General features: G+C 44.7%; 1 protein-coding gene across 3 annotated transcripts in view; it reads left to right on the forward strand.

Moving 5' to 3' along the window:
* The window catches only part of LOC149340280 (thrombospondin type-1 domain-containing protein 7A-like), a 360,309-nt gene that overhangs the window by 382 nt on the left and 339,009 nt on the right, over window positions 1-20,918 (forward strand). Inside the window, exon 1 of one of the 3 annotated variants that reach the window (XM_089549024.1) lies at window positions 7,213-7,896. The exons of 1 other annotated variant lie outside the window; for it this stretch is intronic. The gene's annotated coding sequence lies outside the window, so the exon portion shown is untranslated. Of the gene's footprint in view, window positions 1-7,212; window positions 7,897-20,918 lie in introns of those variants that run through there. One more of the 3 variants, XM_089549025.1, reaches the window with a different exon arrangement.

The raw sequence follows: 20,918 nt of genomic DNA on the forward strand, positions 1-20,918 counted from the left end.
CGTTAAACCTTCACAAAACCAAAACCACTCTCCCTTTAGTATTGATTAATGCGCCCTGCTGATATCATGCGCAGCAGTGCAATGAAATTGAATAGCTTGACACCACTTGATAAACCATGTGCAGCAATTCAAAAGTCATGCAGTATAATGGTAACATTTGCCATTAAACACCGCGTGTTGGCCCTCTTATATACACCTGTGCAGATTTTGCGCACTTATCAAAGTTTCCTACTTAGGTCAAGTTGAGTTGTTCACTCGTCTTTGCCCATTGTCACAGAAGGCATAAACACAACTGTTAACATTACTGCATAGAACACTGCATGGAACACATATGTTCCATAGAGACTTACCACGCTTAAGAGGCGTTGCTGACAGGCAGTCATTTTTTTTCTGGTGATAGGAGCCACGCCTTTCCTCTACGCAGCAGTGAACGACCCTGTTTGGCGATGTATAAACGCTGTCTATGTCTGAAGGAAATCAAGAACATCACACCAATGCGAGCAATGGCAAAGCACTCAGCGGTTACATTAGGGAGGCGCCATTTCCGCTCCTTGGCGTCCAACAAACTTCATTGCAGCAGGCTTACTTTCTCTGTTCTTGCAAAAAGGGTAATAGACAAGGACATCATGATTTGCACCATTGTAATCACTGATTGCTGATTAGTTGCGCGCCAATGTAAACCGCTTCTCTGATTTACAGTGATCATCGACCGAAGTTATGAAATCCGTCGCTGCACCCTAATTCTGTTTATATCAGCTGTTCGTACACGGCATAATAAGTGTTGTACTGCCCCAACAAATTCTTCTGGCGAGGTGTATAGAGCATACCTGAGTATTCACCTTTCTCGATATGACGCTTGACACCTTTTTTTTTTTTAAATACAAGAGTTGCAGTTGAACTTTTCCCGTGGCAAACGGCCCCATCATTGGCGTAGGCTTTGACATATAGTAATCGGAAATAAGCGAACGATCCCGCACTGAAGCGACAGTCAGTGATAATGTTATCCACTTTGGCTCTTGAGTAGGCGTTGTCAAGAACATATCGTGTATATATGTGTGCCAGAAGTCTAGAATTTTTGGTTGGCGTTGTTGATCATTTTGTATTATTCACCCTTGTCGGCGGCTCGTTGGGGCTTTAGTGCGTTTCAGCAGCAGCTGGCTCTCTCGTTCTAACGTTTGAAATTGTGTTCTTCTATCATGCAAATTTCTGCCTTCATGGACGCCCGTGTATGCACGCACGGTAGGTCGATGCTTGCTCTCTGCCTTCAAGATCTGCAGAAACGCTTGTAAAAGCAACATGCTGCACCTTTCACCTTTTCAATAGCGTCGTTCGTCCGTCTTTGCGGAGACATATTCAAACTTACGCTCTGAGCTACCCAGTCTGCGAATTTGAGTATAGATAGAGGCTCGCAACGGTGTCTGCAAAGTTTCAGCCAGTGTGACAGTTGCCAAGATCAAAGAGCTTTCCACTTCTCCTTGGCATGTTACTTATCGCGACGCCTGCATTTGCTGCCTGCTTCGAATAGGTGGCACCCATACGACGTGACTTGCGTTGCCAATCCACCTAAAAGCACATTTTTATCTCTCTGTCACTCGCTCTGCCAAAGCCCCACGTGCCGCTAGACCACTGCGAAAAGCGAAACAGAGGTTAGTACTCTATGGGCACGTGTGCTCTCCGCATCGTCGTGTTGATGGTTCAATACATCCTTGAATGAGTGTTTTGCTGTTCCCTGGAACCTCCGAAAACCTATCCATACACGTGACTGCGTCCGTAGTATCGACAATAAGTGCACAGCAGCCCTCACTGGATCGCGACGACAGCAGCTTTGTGGGTATTCTACCTCTTCCGGCAACATAATAATGACCTCAAGTAATGTGACGAACGCCAAAACTCAAGCACTCCGACGATGCGACTCATCAGCTAGGTTTCTTTTCGCGTGTATTCGTCTTAATCATGATATTTTCAAGGCGGAAGCCTTTAATGCCTTATCGTTGTAAGCAGGAGCTGTCGACAGAAATGTCGCGCTTTTCAATTGGTCGAAACGGTCGTGACGTCAAAGTGCGCGAATTTCAAACTGGGCCAATTGTACTTTGGCTAGTAACCATGTAACCAATTAAAGGGATCGTATAGTGAGGCTCCAAGTGGGACTGAGTTTAGTTAATTGCTTAATTGCCCAATTAGCCTTATTAACCTTTCTATTCACGCCAGGTAAATAAATAAAACCGAGTAGGAAATTGGTCGAGTTCGGGAATCGAACCCCAGTCTCCGGAGTGCGAGATTTGCATGCTGACCACTCCGCCATGCCAGCTAGATGGTTTGGAATGAACAAAGGCGCGTCTATTGAATACGGTGCATTCGTTCACTCTCATCTTCCTCCCTTCCCGTTACGGCGAAGTTTAGGTGTCCGGTAGCCGGAATGGTGCCAACTACACCGGAAGTGAACTCACCAGACCGGAAGTTCACCGCGCTCAGGTGCCAAGTGGCGCTACGCTAACCCATCACAGACGTAATAGAAATAGACGTTCTTTAAACTTTATTATCACTGCTGGTAATTAGACGGCACCTCTTAACGGTAAGCGCTAGCTCCTACCAGATTTTAAGCGTTGCTTTCCCGTACTTTGCGTTCTCGCTTTGGAGGAAGCAGAGGAAAATAAAAACACCTCTGTCTTCCTAACGTTTCACGGGCGTCAATGCTAGCAAACACACTGCTCGACCTGGCCGTGTCATGGACGCTAGGCTGTACATAGCCAGCTCTACGACAACTATGATTGCAGAATTTAAAAATGAATGTTCTCATCAGTTCACTCATCAGAATCTGCTCATAAGTCGTGACGGTGGCTGGGAGATGATAGCAGCCACGCGGATAGCTTCATTTGCTGCCGACACTGCCGACTCATCGGGGCTCAGATATTCTTCAGCATCCAGCTAGTCTAGCCGCCTAAACCTTCAAAAGCATCGCAGACTCTGTGAGGCTCACGTCGCTGATGCGCAGGCCGGAGTTCTTCGCGAAAATTTCTTTATCAAAATCGAGAACGGGATTCATAGTAAGGCTCGGACAAACGAAACGACGGCTAGGCCGGCGATAGCTTTGATTACGGCCCTTGCTAGACCGCACCGCTCACCGCCAGCAATCGCGGAGCCCGCGTTTATGTCAGTTTACGATGACTGCATGACGAGAGAGCCCCGAGCTTGAGTCACAGCAGCGAAAAACACTTTTTCAAAAGAAATACAACCCACTCAGCAATAAACGCATACTTTGCTGACGGACAAGCGACGACAAAAGTAGGAAATGACCAACTACTGCATTTTGCTAACAAAAATTTTACACTGTAGTCTCAGTGTCCCTTTAACGTCTAAGGCAGCACGAGGAGGTTGCACTGGAGGCTTTGGAGCAATCAAAGCAAAGAGTTAACAAAAATGCGCAAAAAGGTCGTCAGTAAAACTTTCCCACCGTCTCGAAAGAGCCCCTAGGGATAGCCTTTGTCAGCAGCGTTCTGATTATTATAGCTTGGTCGTTGTATTGAGCCTGCGTTGCTTCAGTTCCGGTCACCTAAGCCTGAACCAAGTAGTGTAAAGTGCAAGCTGATAACTGTCTTTGAGGGAAACTTCCAACTGTAAAGGTCTGCTATCGCTTGTCCCGTGAACCCGTTCCTTTCCTCTTTTGCTGTGCTCCGCTATGGAAGACCGTAGTGGAAGAGCAACTACGTCCTATCAAGTTTAACTGAGGGGACTTTTCTTAGAAGCTTCCACGAACACACTGCCCCGCACGCCCGAGCTGTAATGTAACCAGTCGCTCAACTACCCAGACGATGCTTGTTTGTAATCAACAGCGTGCACTTTTCTCCGTTCTCCGTATTTATTCCGTTTCGGGCGAGGGTGTGCCGCGTTCTCTCCGGTCAGCACTCGCCGAGGCAATTGGGCGCGTAACGAGTTTTCGATCCACTAAATACGCAGCGCCTACTTGCGCCGCAGACGTCGGGCACTTCCTCACGATCCCACCTCTTTCCTTACCTGATCCCAGAGAGCGTCTAAATATTTCACCAAGGCGCACTGACGTCGCGGTCGGCGATGCGGGGTGCTCGTTCCACTCTTAGGGGCACAATATCGCCGCCCTTGGCAGGTTGTCATCGACATTCCTTGCAGCTTTCTTTGATGCTTCTATTTCACGTCAGACAACGTGATTTTGATTAATTAATTAATTAATTAATTAATAATTGATTGATTGATTGATTGATTGATTGATTGATTGATTGATTGATTGATTGATTGATTGATTGATTGATTGATTGATTGATTGATTGATTGATTGATTGATTGATTGATTGATTGATTGATTGATTGATTCACATTTCGGAGCTCTTCTCTGGTGTCTGAGTGCAATAGCGTGATATTTAGGATGGCATGCGTGTTTGGTACGGCACAGTTCATGCCTGTCTGTCCTCGTGGGTCGCGTTGATGTCATTTTGGGTACGCAAAATAAACCATTTTATATGCTTTGAATAAATAATTGGCGCTTCGACGAAGTTTCGTTTTTTGTTTGACTACGTTGCGACGGCCCCAGTAACCTCCAGGCAGACCTAACAGACAGTACAGCCCGTCTTCTTTTTACCTTCGTTTGCATATTTTATGTTCTAATTTCGTCATTTTTTGCGTTCTCATTACACCATTTTCTCGTGTTTCTTCGTATTAAACGCTTTACTATTCTTCTCTTCTTAGCAGTTCTGAAAGCCCACATTGATTTAAAACAGGACGCTTTCGCAATACAAGCAGCTGTGTGACACTAAACCCTGAAAAGGTCTGTAAAGAAATCAACCTAAAAAAAACTCATGTCTGGCGAAAGTAAGCAAAGTGAATGGCCGTTCAGGGCAAAAATGTGGTGTGAGCTTGTGCGCAGCTTTTATCCGTAGAGTAAACAAAAGGGCTCTTCATCGAATATCGACAGTCGACAAAACCAGATAGCATAATTCGTGTTCGTTTTCTAAACTGATGCACTTAATTTATTTTGTTTGCTTCATTTTACCGAAGCGTAAAGGGATAGGATATGCTGCTCTGCTTATTTTACCTGTTTTCCCCCTTCTCTCTACTAGTATGAAGCCAATAGGAAATAGAGTAAAGCCTTACTTTATTTCTGACTAAGAAGAATTCACACGTGCAAAGCAAAACTAATCCTCTTACAACTGCCCTGCATTTGTTTCTTTTTTCTCTGCAGCGTTCTGGTTTAACCTGCTTTCATGGTTTCTTTTTTTACTGCACACACACACACACACATACGCCTCAAACTGTTTGACAGGAAAGTAGTGCAGGATAGAAAAAAATGAGGAAAAAGGTGCGCGGTTTCTGTGCGCGCATGCGTATGAAAAGCGGCGCCGGCCTCTTTTTTTTTTTTTTTCTTGGGACTGAATACTCTTCGCGCTTTGAAAAGAAATTAAAGAAATCAAGCATGCTAATTTTGTGGTTAATTTTGAAGGCAACTTCTCTCCGCCAAAAACAGCAATGCGCGGTTTAGGAACGTTGTTCGGTCTAGATGATATGCGGGTAGTTTAAACTCCAGTTCGAAAAATAAAACACGCATTTTTACACAGCTGACAGCATGAAAAATTGTAAGATGATCACTCCGCGACCTAATTACTTCTCAGAAAAAATATCGTACTCAGTGGAAGTTGTTCTAAATTCCTTTTAGGAACCAGGTATTGATTTACTGTAAACTCCGGTACAAATAGTTTGCGAGTATTTCACTAATCATTGGGTTGGTTTGGTTTTGTTCATGGGGGTTTAACGTCCCAAAGCGACTCAGGCTATGAGGGACGCCGCAGTGAAGGGCTCCGGAAATTTCGACCACATCGAGATTTTTAGCGTGCACTGATATCGCACAGTGCACGGGCCTCTAGACTTTCGCCTCTACTCAAATTCGACCACCGCGGACGAGATCGAACCGCGTCTTTTGGGTCAGGAGCCGAGCGCCTACACTAATAATTTTTTCGGAGCTAAATGGCAGAGTGCGTTAGCAGCTGACGTCCTGCTGTTGTGGACATTTCATGCGAATGAGAAGCGTTGTGATTTCCCTGCGTATTGTTGCTGCTTCGGAGCTAAGGTTTCGGAGTTGAGGCAAGTCGTTTTTTGCTCAAGCTGGTTTTACCCACACTCTCCTTCATCGATGATGAAAACAATTAGTACTATTATAAGTAGAGCCTTGCGTACCTGCGACAACAATGATCCTCATGATGGTGTCATTGCACCTTTGTCTAGATCAGTAATTCCAGGTAACGTGTCAAATGAGTTTTACTCGGAAAACGCTCGTCGTGCGTGGCGCTCTGATCTCCATGTTCAGGAAGAACCACACATATTAAGTGTGGCTAGACTATATATCGGAGGGAGTTAAAACGAACAGGTTGGGAAATGCTATTTGGGAAATCGGATCGAATAATGCAATTGGGACTGAGCCCTGACAGAAATCACTGTGTCAGTGGATGGTGTGTTTGTCCTGAAGTGCACGTGTCGGGCTGGTGATTATACTAGTGAAAAGAGGTGTCCGATACAAGCAGCTGTAATCGTGAGAGAGCGAATTACGAGAACAAATCTGCTTGATTGGTTAGACCTTCGTTATCGTGGGGTGGTGGAGATTCCATGACGTGGACGCCCGTTGTTCAAGAAAGACTGATCAAATACGTTCTACTGTACACACTCACGCTGCGAAGCCATGGCATGTCTTGGAGGCAGATAGAGAATCTGTGTCTACGGGAGCTTCCGAACTTCTCCTTCTGTCCAGCTTTCAGACCTTTAGAGCCTGCGCGAAGCTCACTGCATTCCTAGGACACTTTCGTACGTGCCGAAGGCGGCGTAGCGCGCGCGACAAAGACGCGAATTCAGCGCCAGGCGATCTCGCGCCAGCGTTTTCCGAAGCAAGACGCATGGAAAAATGAAGCATCAAAGAACTTGGAATCGGGGAAACGAAAGCGAGAGGTCGCAGACACTTCCCCCGCATCCCTTCTATCCTCCCTCCCTCTTGCCCTTCAAAATCCTCCTCTCCACCTTCTCCCGCGGGTCCCGCGTGGCGTCTCCCGTCGGAGCGACACGGCGCTACGGAAACAGCGCTGCACGCCTCCACGCGTGGCCGCCGCTCGATGCTGTTCGCGCTCGAGTCCCCAGCGCGCCGCCACGCGGGACGCCAGCTCCCGTAAAGAGCGCGCACCGCCGCCGCGCCAGCGCACCTCGCGCCCGAGTCCGCACGAGCGCTCCGGCCGGAGCTCTGCTCGCGACGTCTCACCGCCGCTGCCGCCGCTCGCGCCCCACGTGCGAGAGAACGCGGCTGCTCCACAGCGCCTTTTCGTTGCTTAGGGAAACCACCGCTTTTTTCTGCACGCTGTGTTCTCGGCCCGAGAATGCCTCAGCGGTTCTCCTTCTGACGGCCTGTGTGGTGAAGGACAATTCTTCCAAGTTGTGACTTCGCCAGTATTTTTAATGTCTGCTCTGGTCAGAAGCGTCCGCCGCTTTGCCTCGGCCCTGGAGTGAAACGAAACCGTGAGTCTCCGGTGCTTCCGCCTCCATCTATACGCGCCGTATTTGTGCATTTCTCTACTGCTTCTACTTTCGAAAACCAAGAAACGTTCCTCGCTTCTCGGAAGTGTATTCGTGCGTGAGCGAAAGTCTGACCGGCTCCTTTGCCCTCGCGAGAGTGGAGAAAGAAAAGCGATCGGATGCTGGCGTGACGGCTTGACGCTCGCTTGCAAACTTGGATAAAGATTGCTTCGCACGTTTGGTCGCTTTCAACGTTCGGAAGTGAGTGCTTTGTTGCCAGGAAACTGAACTGTGTCGCTGCGTGGGATGGATAGTTTCGGCCACAGTGCATCTCTGCGGGTACCTTGAACGCTGGAGTTGGCGCCGGCAACTGAAGGTATGGTAGGCCAGATATTTATTCTGGTAATCTTACGTCTCTTCGAAGTTAGAACTTTTATCGAATTTGTTCTTTTATTTAGTTCCTGCCCACACTATATTATGAAGTTGGTTGCGCTTTGGAAGGCGTCATTAGAAACCATGTTCTTATGTTTCCTATAAAATCTTGGCCCTATAAGCAAAGTGACAAGCTAACTGCATGGATCACCAAAAGGAAGGAAAAAAAAAATCAGTCGGACTTCAGAAAATTAAAGGGTATGATACACTGCTTATCGTTTGGTTCACATACAGTTTTCTATAAACCACTCCAGGTTACCAAATTTGTTACGATCCCCGTAGATCTATCGTCTGCACTTTGTCGCACAGAAACTGTGCAGCACTGTGGAAGCTATTCTTGGCGTCACTTATCCAGTAGGTGAGAAAAAGCAATTCGCAAGATTAGGAGTTTCATTGCTGGTCATTTACAGCGCTGTGCCTCATATCAAGCGCCAAAGATAAGATTACCAGGACACCAGCCAATCAGTAGAGTTCTAGCGGGCTAATAGCTTTGCATATTCGGCACCTGGCTGGCTGATGTAATCTGTAGCCCTCACTCGGTGCAGAGCTTTAGAGGAAGAGAAGATAGCAAGAATGCCGGGGTTGCTCACGGAAGAAATCTCACGCTTGCAAGGAGGAATGAAGGTCTTGTAATCTTCTTTTTACGGTCTTGTCAATCATTAGGAATCATGCAATTGTTTCTCAACAATATATAGATCTGCAATAACGAGACAGTTAACAAGGATATAGGAAAGTAAAAATTCCGCTAGTTTTCAACTGTTTACGGTAGTTACAGGGACCGACATATATTCCGAAAGACGGAAATGTAGTTACATGGACCTACACATATTTCGAAAAACGAAAATTACAACCAACACCTGATTGCTGGGAAATCTAAGCTTGCAACCGAAAATTGAAGGGTGTGCTTTGAACTTGCGTGATTTGCGTAATGCACCCCTCAATGCGGGGTAGAGCCTATAGCTAGCCAGGAAATGCAGGTTTTTTTCACAATTTCCTTGCTAAAAACCCGTCTGTGTGCAGCATTACCTGCTGAATTTTGCTTATGCTCTTCTGCATAGTACTGCATAACTTCAGGTCCATCTTCAAAGCTGACTCGAGGTTGTTGATTACAGAATGGTATCTTCCATCTTTGTTTCCTGAGCGTTAGACCAAACTTGCAGCTCTGTAAAAACTTATCACAAGCTAAAATCACTGCCTATGTTCTCAACTCGATTGATAACTTATATTGTCCGCTGCAGGAATCGGCTTACCTCGTTCATGTAGTCAATTTAGAAAACCAGTCTGTGTAGTACTAAAATGAGCCTAGAGCAGAACTACTGTCAAATCAAAAATGTACGCATAGTGATCGTTTGACCACTAACAGCCGCCGGCACGAAGGCATGAAAATGTAGGAAATTTTGAGCCAAGTCGAAAGAAAAACGATCGCATCAACTGCATCACATTTCAGCGTGTTCTATACCTACTCAATGCTGTGCAGAACTTGCACGCGTCGCTCGTAAAACTTTACAACCTTAGCTATTATTAGCTCTTTCCTGAGTCTTGAGCCATGGAGGCGTAATCCCCAAGCCCACCGCACGGCACCCAACGGTAAAAATGCATTTCCAACTCATCCCTCATACGAGGCATATGTTCTTACCACTAGGCTGCCGTTGCTGTCGCCTATTGGTAAGAGCATCCATTATAACAAAACAACACTATTATGTCTTGATTCCTTCGCCACCAAAAGGCAGCTAAGACTGGATCGTTCGTGCTACAAGCTCGCAACTCCCCTGTGATAATTTTTGCTTATATTACTAAACATTCGTATACACTGTGCATGCCTGTACAAGTTCTGTATTTGCCAAAGGCAGCTTTGTTAAGGGCATTATTTCTTTGTCGTGTGGCGGAGCACGTATACGGGCTCTACTTCTGGCATCCCGCGAGCTCTCTATCTGTGTAAGGTAATGAGCGCCCTTGTCATCATCTTTCAAGACCTTTTGGTCATTAGGAGTGCCGTGAGGTCTCTACAATACAGCTGAGAAGCAAACTCTGTTTCCTGGTTACTTTAGTCAAAGACTGTACATATGTGCACTATAAAATGTATACATGTATCGGTAATATGTTACAGGAAAAAAATATATGTATATTCAGATGTCACCGAGCTGAAAACTCTACTAAAGCGCAGGTCACCTCAGTAATCTTCATAGGTCCACACTGAAGTCTTCGGCTGGCGTTCTCAGCGCAGGTTGCTTTAGCAAAATGGCAGACGTACGCGGGAGGGGGCTTATGCCTGTCGTGAAATTGATGGACATGTCACTGTTAACCTTTTTTGATAACCGCGAGGATACAATGCCTGTTACTGCTGACTCCCAGTGGCAGATATTCCTACTGAGAGTGCAGGGAGAAAGAAGAGCGAAGAAAAAGGCTGTAACCGGGTAAAAATGAACATGCACTCTATGCACGACTTTGCTATTTCTTATCCAAATCGAACAAAAAAAGACAAGCAGAACCCCATGAACTTAACATTGACGACGTTTTTGCAGATTAGCCCTCTAGGTGTTTTCCGACAGACACCGCTTTCTTTACCATACTGCTACAGGGTCTGCGAATACTAACACATAATCACATCGGGCCCACGAGCGCTGTTGTGAATTTACGACTACTGCCACTTTAGTACCAAGGCAGCTAATCACTTTGGCAGTGCCGTTTTGGCTGGGACAAAAGGAAAAAACGCTGTGTCATGAGATTGTCAGGTATGTTAAAAAGGCCCGCATGGTCGAAATTATACCACAGCCCTTTCTTCGGTGTGCTTCACATCCCAGAGTATTGCTGTAGCCGGCTAATTACAGCAACTGAGGTAAGGCACTGAGGTATTTCGCATTGGAGCGGGAGTATTTGTCTTCAACTTCATTCAGCCCCTCTTACGCGCTTTTGTTTCGGACCGGCATAGACGAAGCGCTGCCTGAGGAACGTCAGTGTTAAGTTCATATTTCGCGGCGGCATAAATTCAAGCCAGACATCGCATAGCCAGTTTAATGGTGTTAGCGCAAGCTGCTGGGAAGAGTTTTCAGTAGGAGCTGCTACTAGGCGAACAAATTAATTTATGATGACGTACTTGCTTCATAGCTTGTTTTTTTTTTTTTAGAATCCTGTTTAAAGAGTGCAAATAATCAAGAATATAAACGTTTGAGTCGCTTAGGAACACATCCTTCGGTGTACGGACCTTATACATGTTTAGTTTCTTTTCGCTCTTGCACCAATGGGTGATAGGTACACAACGCAAGCCAGGAGTTATGAATAAATCACTCTCTCTTTTGAAAAATTTCTTGAATATTGATGGGCACACGTTCCTGACACGAGTTGATATCCAGGAAAGTGATTGCATTTCTGTATGCGTGACTGGAAAGCAATGCCTTCCCTAAAAATTTCCACACCCACCGGCATTTTTTCTAAGGGCGCTAGTTATTATGGCGGTTCCCTGCCTATGCCTAGTAGTCGCGGCATTCAAAATCAACTGTTCGATGGAAGCTTAAACCGCACCATGAAGGAAACTAGGAAGGAGGGAACTAACAAAACATTATGGAAAGAGGCTGCATAGTGCAGAGCTGTGGCTAAATTTTATCCGCCTGGTGTTCTTTTTTTTTTCACTGACATCGCACACTACACAGGCGTTTTTTCACGTTTCGCCTCCATCAAAACGCGGCCGCTGCTGCCTGGAGCGAACTATCGTTGCACTCGACCTGAATGCAGGACGCGGCGAGAAAGCGTTGGGCTCAAGAAACGCACGCCTGATTCAGGGCTTCGTTCTGCATCATGGTCTGCCCCTTTCACTCATCTCTTCACGACACAGTGTAGGTGTCCACCCAGTGTGAGATTCCAAATGCCTCTTCTTTCTTTATACTTCCATGACAATAAATTAGTTCTTGAAGTAAGGAAATGGTGCAGTAACTGTCTCACATCTCGGTGGACACCTCAACTCCGCCTTTAAGGGAAGGGATAAAGGAGGAAGTGAAAGGAGGAAGAAAGAGGTATCGTAGTGGAGGGTTCTATTGGTAACACAGAAGCCGACTCGATGTCTATTTGTTGAGCGTATATCACTGTTTTAGGCAACTTGGCGCAGACTATGCAGAGAAACATGCTGGTGTCTCGACATATTCTATGACTGGTGGCGCCTCAACGCTACTCTATGCCCGCCTCAAGGTTGCTTCCATCAGGTACTGGGTGATGAGTTAGAGCTATGCCATCTTCGGGGGGAAATTTCATTGCCGGGACACGCTGACATTTCGCTTCCACTCCCGGAGTTGCTATGGGCGGATGAAGCTGGTGAAGCACGCGTCCTGTCGCACAGAGTAACAGAGCCGCGCAGAAACTTAGGCGGAGGACTCGGCGTATGAATGTGAGGCTAGGGCTCGCAAGAAGGAGGAGGTGGAGAATGAGGAAGAACTTGATTAAAGTTAAGGGGAGTTGTGCGAGCTTACGGGTGGGGTCCTCATTCCAGGGCTGCACTGGCTTGAACTGCCTGGTGGACCTGTTGTATGAGGGCCCGTTGATCCTCCAGGTGAGAGGTGCAGCTGAAGAGGGGCCGTCGCTACTCTTAAGCGTTTGCGGCAGGAGCAATGGGACGAGGACAAGCGTAAGCCGTGTGCAAACTCCAAGCTGTGGGCGTTCGAGCTCAAAGTCACCCGTTAATGATTGCAAGATCCTCAAATGCGGGTTTGCCAAGCAGGAGCCTCCCCGACAAGGCACCAGCACCTTCTAGTTCTAGACTGCGAAGCAAAGCCACACGTGAAAGATCCGTAAATCAAATTTCAGAATAATTGTTTATGCAATCGATGCAAAAGCACGAATCGCAGGATCAATAACTGGAAATTCCTATACGAAAGTACCTGGCGACCATCATCCACGTTACCGAGAATGTGTAAACTCTGTATGATTACTTGAGAGGATATCACAAAACATATACGCAGATTGCGCATATGGCATAGCTAGAGATGTGAAAGCCTGAAGAAAACACTGCAATTTTGGAGAAAAAAAAAACCGTTTTTTTTTTCGTTTTTTCAGACGAGGAAAAATGGAAAGAAACAGAAAATTTCACAATGCAATTTCGAAGTTCTATGATTGCTTGCGTTTAGTCTAGGTTTTTGTTTTTGCTTTGAAAATCATTACAGCGTGCATCGTTGAATGATTGGAGAGCAGTCGTCATCGCCGGTGCCAGATAGTGATTTTAAAACCTTTGTGCTGCGAGTACGCGGGTTGAAGGCCATGTCACATATAAGATCCAGGCTTGACTTAAAAACACACTAATACTTGAACTCACGGCTAGAGTAGAACAAAATGGCTGCAAATTCTACAGCGCTACACACATGGCATGAATAACATAGGCTGCTGTGCACGTAAGTGGTTTTAGCCAAATACAGGCCTAGCTTTTTGATTTCCAACGTAGCAGAGTACAGGACATCCGCAGGAATTTGGACCAGGACAGGCGTCTTCAGCGAAGCACGTGGCCCCATCTACCTGGTGGCAAGGCCTTTGCACTAACCAGACGCTAACTCGTCTGGCTTGCCGACTGCTGCAGATACCACCATCATCCGCCAGCTGCGAACGAAACTGGTCATGTTTCGGAAACGTCCATACAAGGATTCACAACAGGCTTTCAGGGGAACGCGTTCGAAAGCTTGTGTATGTGCAGTCGAACATAGCTGTGGACACAGCTTCAATCCATGCTGCTGCGCGTAGTGCCGCATCCAGCGACAGTGACTCTCAGTCCGATATGGAGTGACTTATAGATCAGTTTTCATGTTCCCTTTCTCGGTGCAATAGAACAAAAAGTTCGTTCCACAAATATGGTATTTATATTTCCATATTAGCCTCAAGTGCAAATCATTATTTATCTTCTCGGTGCTATAGAAGAAGAAATTCGTTTCACAATATGACATCTCAAGTTCAAGTTCAAGTTCAAGTTTATTTTCCGTTCTTACAAAGGAGGAGCCGGGACTAAAAGCTGTGGTAACAGCTTGACTGAAGGTCCCGACCCCTTGAGACAGTGGCAGTACAGAAGGAAGGCGAGGGTCACATCATTTACATCAATTGTTATACAAGCATCAAGCAAATGTTATACGTAACTAGAATATACAGGATACATGTCCCAAACTTTGGACAAAAAAAAATCATGTCTGCTTCTTTCACAGATTGAAATTGTCTCGGCAGTAGTCACGGATATTGTGTTTTGAATTTCTGGTAATATGAAAATTGTCAAGGATTAGTTTGTTTAGCAAGACGGGAAGGTTGTAACTTAAGGACTGGTTCATAGAGTAAGTTCTTGGTCTGGGAGTGATCCAAGTTTCTTTGTATCTAGTGTTACGGCAGCTGTTATTTTCTCTCAGTTGTCCAAGTACAGTGAAGGGATTATCACGTTGTTGTGAAGAGTATTTATAGCATAATAGAAGCCTGTAAAAGTATAACGCGAGGATTGGAAGGATATCATACTTTATAAAGATATTTCTTGTGGGGAAAAGGAATGGCACATTTGCTATAGACCGGACGGCTTTTTTCTGCAGCAAATGCAATCTCTGAAGATTTGTTACCCCTGTTGTTCCCCAAACCAAGCTGCAGTATTGGATATGAGTTAGTACTAACGCGTTGTAGAGTACATCTTTACCCTTACTGGAAAAATATGTCTAAAGCGACCAAGTATACCTAGAGCTGAGGAAACTTTCGAACAAATGTGTTCTATGTGCGTATAACTGCATATTCGGCTGAACTTCGGAGCATTATTATTGATCGTTGTGCTGTTGCAAATAAATCTGGTTTTGTCACATTTTACAAAATTTCCAATATTTCATGAAAAAAACCCTGAAAAAAACGGGTTTTTTTCATGCCATTCAAAATTTCTTGAAATTTTACATCTCTAGGCATAGCCTGTACCCGGCCGGCTCGCAGGAGCATGTCAGATGCGTTGTGCCTGGGTACCTGTCTACAGGTTAAAAACGTATAGCGCACTCCGAACAAGCTTAGGAGTTTCCAGCTCAGTAGACCCTAAACTCCGTCATGCACGGAAATTTTTGACAAACTCAATTTTTAGCGGCAGTTTCATATATTGTGAGATTTCGTTATAAAAACAATATATCCTCAGATCTCCTCTCGGTAGGCGCATTTTTTTTTTTGCTGTTAACGTTATTTTCTGTCGTCAAAAACGTTTCCCAACCATTTCTTTTGGCAGTCTTTCCTACAGGATGCAAGCGATGGACGAACACGAAAAAGGGCGATTTTGATATGCATCGGACGAATACACCATTGCCTTCAATATTTCCATAACAGTACTTTACAATATTACAATGTTCAGAATTGATGTCCAAGAATCCTAGACCTGTAATATGGGAACAAACGCTTGAAAGCCTACAAAGCGCGCAGAACCAGTTTGCCGGTCTGGCTTTCTCAATTTCTGAATACGTTACAAGCGTGCTCAATATAGTACAATGACACTCTCGGAGAGACCTGGCTTAGCCACATGGTTTCTGCACAAAAAAAAAAGAAATGTAAGAGGCAAGTTGCGCAGAAAAATTACCCATTATACCTGAACTAATAATTCGAGGCATAGATCAATTCACGAAGCTCCGATGCAAGAACTATTTATGGTAATGTGTTTCTGTTTGTCTTTGTTTGTGTGATTGTTTCATTTTAAGCGACAAAAGTCAGTGGGAACTTCTATAGACTTTGTTCTAAGAGAGTTGAAGTGAATGTATTGATTTTGTTTACAGCTATCCTACAGAAGCCTTATTTTAAACTCAAACCACGAAACTTTCTTGAGTTCGCTATGTGTGGCGTGAAGAAATGTAGCCCCTGTTGTGTACCAAGAAACCAGGTAGCAACGCGAATAGGTCGACAGCAACAGAAAATTAGCACTTAGTTCATACATCTTTGTTTAAAGTGTATTACGCATTTATGCCGCGCACATAATGCTTTTAAAATTAACACAAAAAACAAACTGTCAATGAAGAAATAAAGTCGCCAGTTCTTTTTTTTTCTCTCAGATATCAACCGCCGCTCTTGCTTGAAAGACGCAGCCTGAAATCTTAAGATTAAGCGAACTAATCTACTTCTCTTCGTGAAGACCGCGCAAGAATTTTAGGAATTGTAAAACCGCCTGAGACGAAGCTAACACGCAGCCAACGCTGAAGAGAAGGGGGTGCAGCTTCACTTCTCCATTTCGATTTACCGATACCCCAGATCCCAAAAAAAAAAGGAAGAAAGAACAACCGGAAACGATCTCCGTGCTTTAAATTTCTTGGTTTCCGAAACAACAGTACTAAACCGAAGAAGAACTGCGAACGTCGTAGAAGGCGGCGCTTGGAAAAAGCAATAAAAAAAACTATGAGGTAGGCGATTGAGATTGTTTAGCTAAAATTTGCCTTGTCTTTGCTACAGCAAGCTAAACGAAACTTTAAAAATAAAACCACCCAACCAATACTTGAATGCGGAGGAGAAGAGCAGCGGTCGAGTTTTGTATTTCAAAAAGAAAAGAAAAAATAGAACGACGGAAACCGGCCGCGGAGGCCGGCAAGAGAGGTAACAGAGGCCATAGACTCGTAAGCCGAAACCGAGAGGTTCTGTTTTATTGGCTCAGATCAGGCCGTGGCTGGAGCGCCGTATATGGTCGTCTACACATCCGGTCTCGGGATCATTACTTCTGGTGCCGGCGAAACCCAGGCCCGTGGAAAATTGCCGCCGCTTCCTAGAGACACGACACAAACAAGGAAGGCATTCGGCTGCTATGGAGGATGGAGCGAAGGAACGCAGTAGACAGCGAGAAGAAAGAAACACACGGTTAGCAGAAGTCGCGATTCCCTATTGGCTTATAAGTGGACCAGGTTGGTATATACGGCCCGATATCTTTCCTTGTTTCAGTCAGTGTTGAGGATGTAATTTGTGACGTTTGCCATGGCGAGGAAGCAATTGGAATCACTATTGCGTATACAGGCGGCCAGTTTAAGTGCACTAAGAAGGCTTTGACTCGAGGAGGGACTTCCCTTGATAGCGCCCGTAGCATTCTGTTCCCTCTTAGGGAGTAAAAAAAGGGGGAAGTGAGGAGCCCGGTGGACCATAAGAGAAAGCAGTGGGGAAAATGCTGCTATTGGGCACTGCGTAGGCTCTAGCACTTATTTTATTGCCGCCGCTTCCTTCGCCGTAAAACGGTCGTATAAGACTCCGGAGCGAATTCTTACACTGGACTCGGATACGAGGCAGCTTGCTATAGGGGAAAGGATAGTTCCTGTTCCGTTTCCGGGTGATTTTAGGTCGAATATAAATGTGGACTGACAATGAATACCAAGGAAGAACAAGAGGAAGCATCCGGAAGTCACGCCTCTAGGAGCCGCGCGGTGCTTCGTGTGCAGATGGGAGCGCTGGACCGTTTGTTTTCGGTTACGACGAAGACAATGACAGCGAACGGGAAACTGTTTCCGCCCCGACCGCCTGTCGGCACTTCAGCTATGTTCGTCGTTGCCGGTCTGCAACTGTTTCCGGGCCCGAGAATCGAACCTTTGTGCATTATGTTTGATTTTTATTCTTTTTTTTATTTTCATTCTTCCAGCGTTCTGTATTCAATAGAAAAGATACTGCCAGCAGCGTCAGAGACCAGAATAGCAAGAGAACCATTTTTTTTTTTTTTTCACTGGGCGAATTTTGTATTGCCTGATGCCTGCGCACGATTCACACTTTTCCTGCCTACTGGAAAATGGAAATATTTATGAGCTCCTCGAGAAGTGGCAGAGTTCGTTATGGGAAGTTGGAAACGCGGTATCTCAGCGGTATTTCTTGGAATGACTCTAAATCAGCCGCACTCCGAACAAAAGAGGGTGCCGGAAACAATCGGCGCTTCCTCCGATCAACAATTCCATGATGACAGTAAAACAGTTGGTCAACGCTGCACTACTTTCCGAAATGTGAGTAGGGATGGGCAGCTACCAAGTAAGCTAGCGTTGAATGGAAGCAGCTCTCCGAGGTCTAGACCCAAAAGTTAGTCATATTCTTTGCGGCATATTTAGGTTACTTACATCAACGGCTATTTATATCCGAAGATTTCTTTATATCCGAAATTTCTTTATATCCGAAGATTAAGCGTGACAGTTCCTTCTAACCAAAGTGGCGTACACAGGTGCGATATATCTGAGGTTAACGCACTTCGTTATTTGCGAGGTGGCATTCTAAGGTTTTTTATATCCGCGGCAGTATACTAAGTTTGTATGGGTAGTATACTAACTTTGTAGCCGGTGGGCAGGCGGGCTACCTGCAACTGGTTACTGACAGACGGCGGTCGCCATTTCCGCTTGCGCACACACCTCTAATGCTGAGTCATTAATAATTTTTTTCATATGCTTTCACATGTAGTACTCGCCTGCATTGGCCGTGCTGACAAAACCTGACGTGACCCCTTCTGGTTCTTTATTGGAGCCTTCATAAAATAATTATTAATTTCTCTCAACTCTTTCGCACTTTTATCGTCTGCAGCCCGGACTGGATTATATGGCTGACAACGGGACCGTTCTGGTCCCTCAGCCAAAGACAAAGGTTGAAACAAAGTAGAGTTAGAATGAAGTCATTATATGGTTGCTACGGTGCAAATATTTTGAGCAGTGCTTCGCTTATGTTTGCAAGGTGATAACCTTACACGTTGCAGCTACAAATAATGAGTTTAACAATACCTCTTGACCTCTATGGCACTCAAGCAAGACAGCGCATAATCGCGAGCTATCTTAACCGTAAAAAATTGTGAATGAAGCTACAGAATTCTTTTTCTCCCAGTCCCAAAACATGCACCATTGAAACTGCCAAGAGAGAGTACATTGCCAATTTTTGGCTGAGAGTGCGATATCGTGTTCATGCAGACTATACTAAAAGAAACCCTTGGCCTGGATATAATAAACTGTACTGGACGAATAGAGATTATATCATGCAATGAATGGCTGCTCGATGTGTTAGATTTTTCTGGTACAATTTTATTCTATTGTGTGATGACTGGAAATAAGGAATATCCCCAGTTATTTTTGTCTAGAAAAATGCGTCGACGAATAAAAAATTCTTGACCATCGAAAAGCGGACTCCCGCGCTTACTGGCAGTCTCGTTTTGTCAACTTCGGTCGGGAATAACTGAAAATATTTTATGAGGAGACTCCCGAAAACTTACACGGCATATATGTCACTGCCGCAGAGTATGCTGTGTAATTTAGATGATTTCACAGTATTAATCTAAAATTCTACAAGCCTCCACAATCTTCCCTTGCGGAAATTTTTTTTAACTTTGGAGATTTTTATCTAAGAGACAAAATAAGTTATAACCGCAAATGTTCAACTCTGCATTCTACACAAGCTTGTCTACTACGGAATAAACAATTCACCCACATATCCTTCATAAACAAGAAAATGTTACTCCGCAAACGACAGTAAAGCACTGAGCCACAAAAACTTCGTACGGCGATAAAAAAAGCTCATTTAGATATTTTTTAATATTCTGTCTAGTTATTGTACAATGTATAGAAGGTCGTGAGGCAATAAAACATAATCTGCAATATTTTTGTTGTACTAGATAAACTACCTTTACAGCGTTTTTTCTTAGGCACATTGCGATTTTTGCCAACTTTATTCATGAATAACTTGAAACTTCGTCCACAGAAATACTCATAACTTTTTAAAGGGCATTTCTAACACACACAAAGTGCGTTCACTTATTCCTGTATATTTTAAACTTTATTTCCGCATCCTTGCGCATAATAAGTTTCTTAACAAAATTTGGTGGTCTTGAGCTAAGGAAAAAATAAAAAATAACCATAATCAGTTAAAGCTGCATTATTTGTAAAATTGCCCCTTGGAAAATATAAAAATGACATATATTTTGCGCATTGGAGGTATAAGTGTTCAAAGGTAATAGAATACAAGGATACTAATAAAACTGTTTTTTTTTTAATTGTCATGCAAAGTAATCATTTTGCTGTTGGCTCCAATTCTGGCTAGTTATATTTCCTAATCTCTTAAAAATTCATCAGTGTATTTTATAGTTAGTAGACAAAATTCTGTAGATTGCAGCGTGAAACGTTTGAGGTTACAGCTTTTTTGTCTTCCAGTTGAAAACCACTACAGTTAGCAAATATATTAATTTTGTGCTGTTGTTCGATTTAGAATATTACTGAATATGTTATCGCTTGAAGCTGATTGATTAGAAAAACAAGAAAAAACAACCACATGCCGCCGGTGGGATCCGAACCCACGACCTCCGAATTACGCGTCCGGTGCTCTACCGCTGAGCTACGGCGACGGCTGTCAGTTCTTCTGGTTTCGGGGGTATTTATGTTTACAAAGAACCTAACCTTTAGAGTGTTCACCAGCGCCACCCTCGCTCTTAAGCGGCGGACGTAGCACGTCCTGAGTTACCGCTGATGTGAGTTACCGCTTTTCTAATCAATCAGCTTTAAGCGATAACATATTCAGTAATATTCTAAATCGAACAACAGCACAAAATTAATATATTAATTAAAAATCCCTCGTGTCTCTTGGTTTCTGTGGCTGTTGGTTTCTCTCATATTTATAACGAGCCCCTCATCCCCCCTCTCTTGTTTGCTTGATTGCTTAGCGAAGGCCTCGGTTCTGGCAGCCTTGACGCCATAGGAAGCATAAGAGGGTTGTCACACAGCTTCCACTCTCGCCGCTCGATGACGTTCTACGTCACATCAGCGGTAACTCAGGACGTGCTACGTCCGCCGCTTAAGAGCGGGGGTGGCGCTGGTGAACACTCTAAAGGTTAGGTTATTTGTAAACATAAATGCCCCCGAAAGCAGAAGAATTGACAGCCGTCGCCGTAGCTCAGCGGTAGAGCACCGGACGCGTAATTCGGAGGTCGTGGGTTCGGATCCCACAAGAGGCATGTGGTTGTTTTTTCTTCTGCTTTTCTAATCAATCAGCTTTAAGCGATAACATATTCAGTAATATTCTAAATCGAACAA

Source organism: Amblyomma mixtum, chromosome 6 (genome assembly GCF_055824585.1).
Source record: "Amblyomma mixtum isolate Tamu chromosome 6, ASM5582458v1, whole genome shotgun sequence".
Taxonomy (NCBI): Eukaryota; Metazoa; Arthropoda; class Arachnida; order Ixodida; family Ixodidae; genus Amblyomma; species Amblyomma mixtum.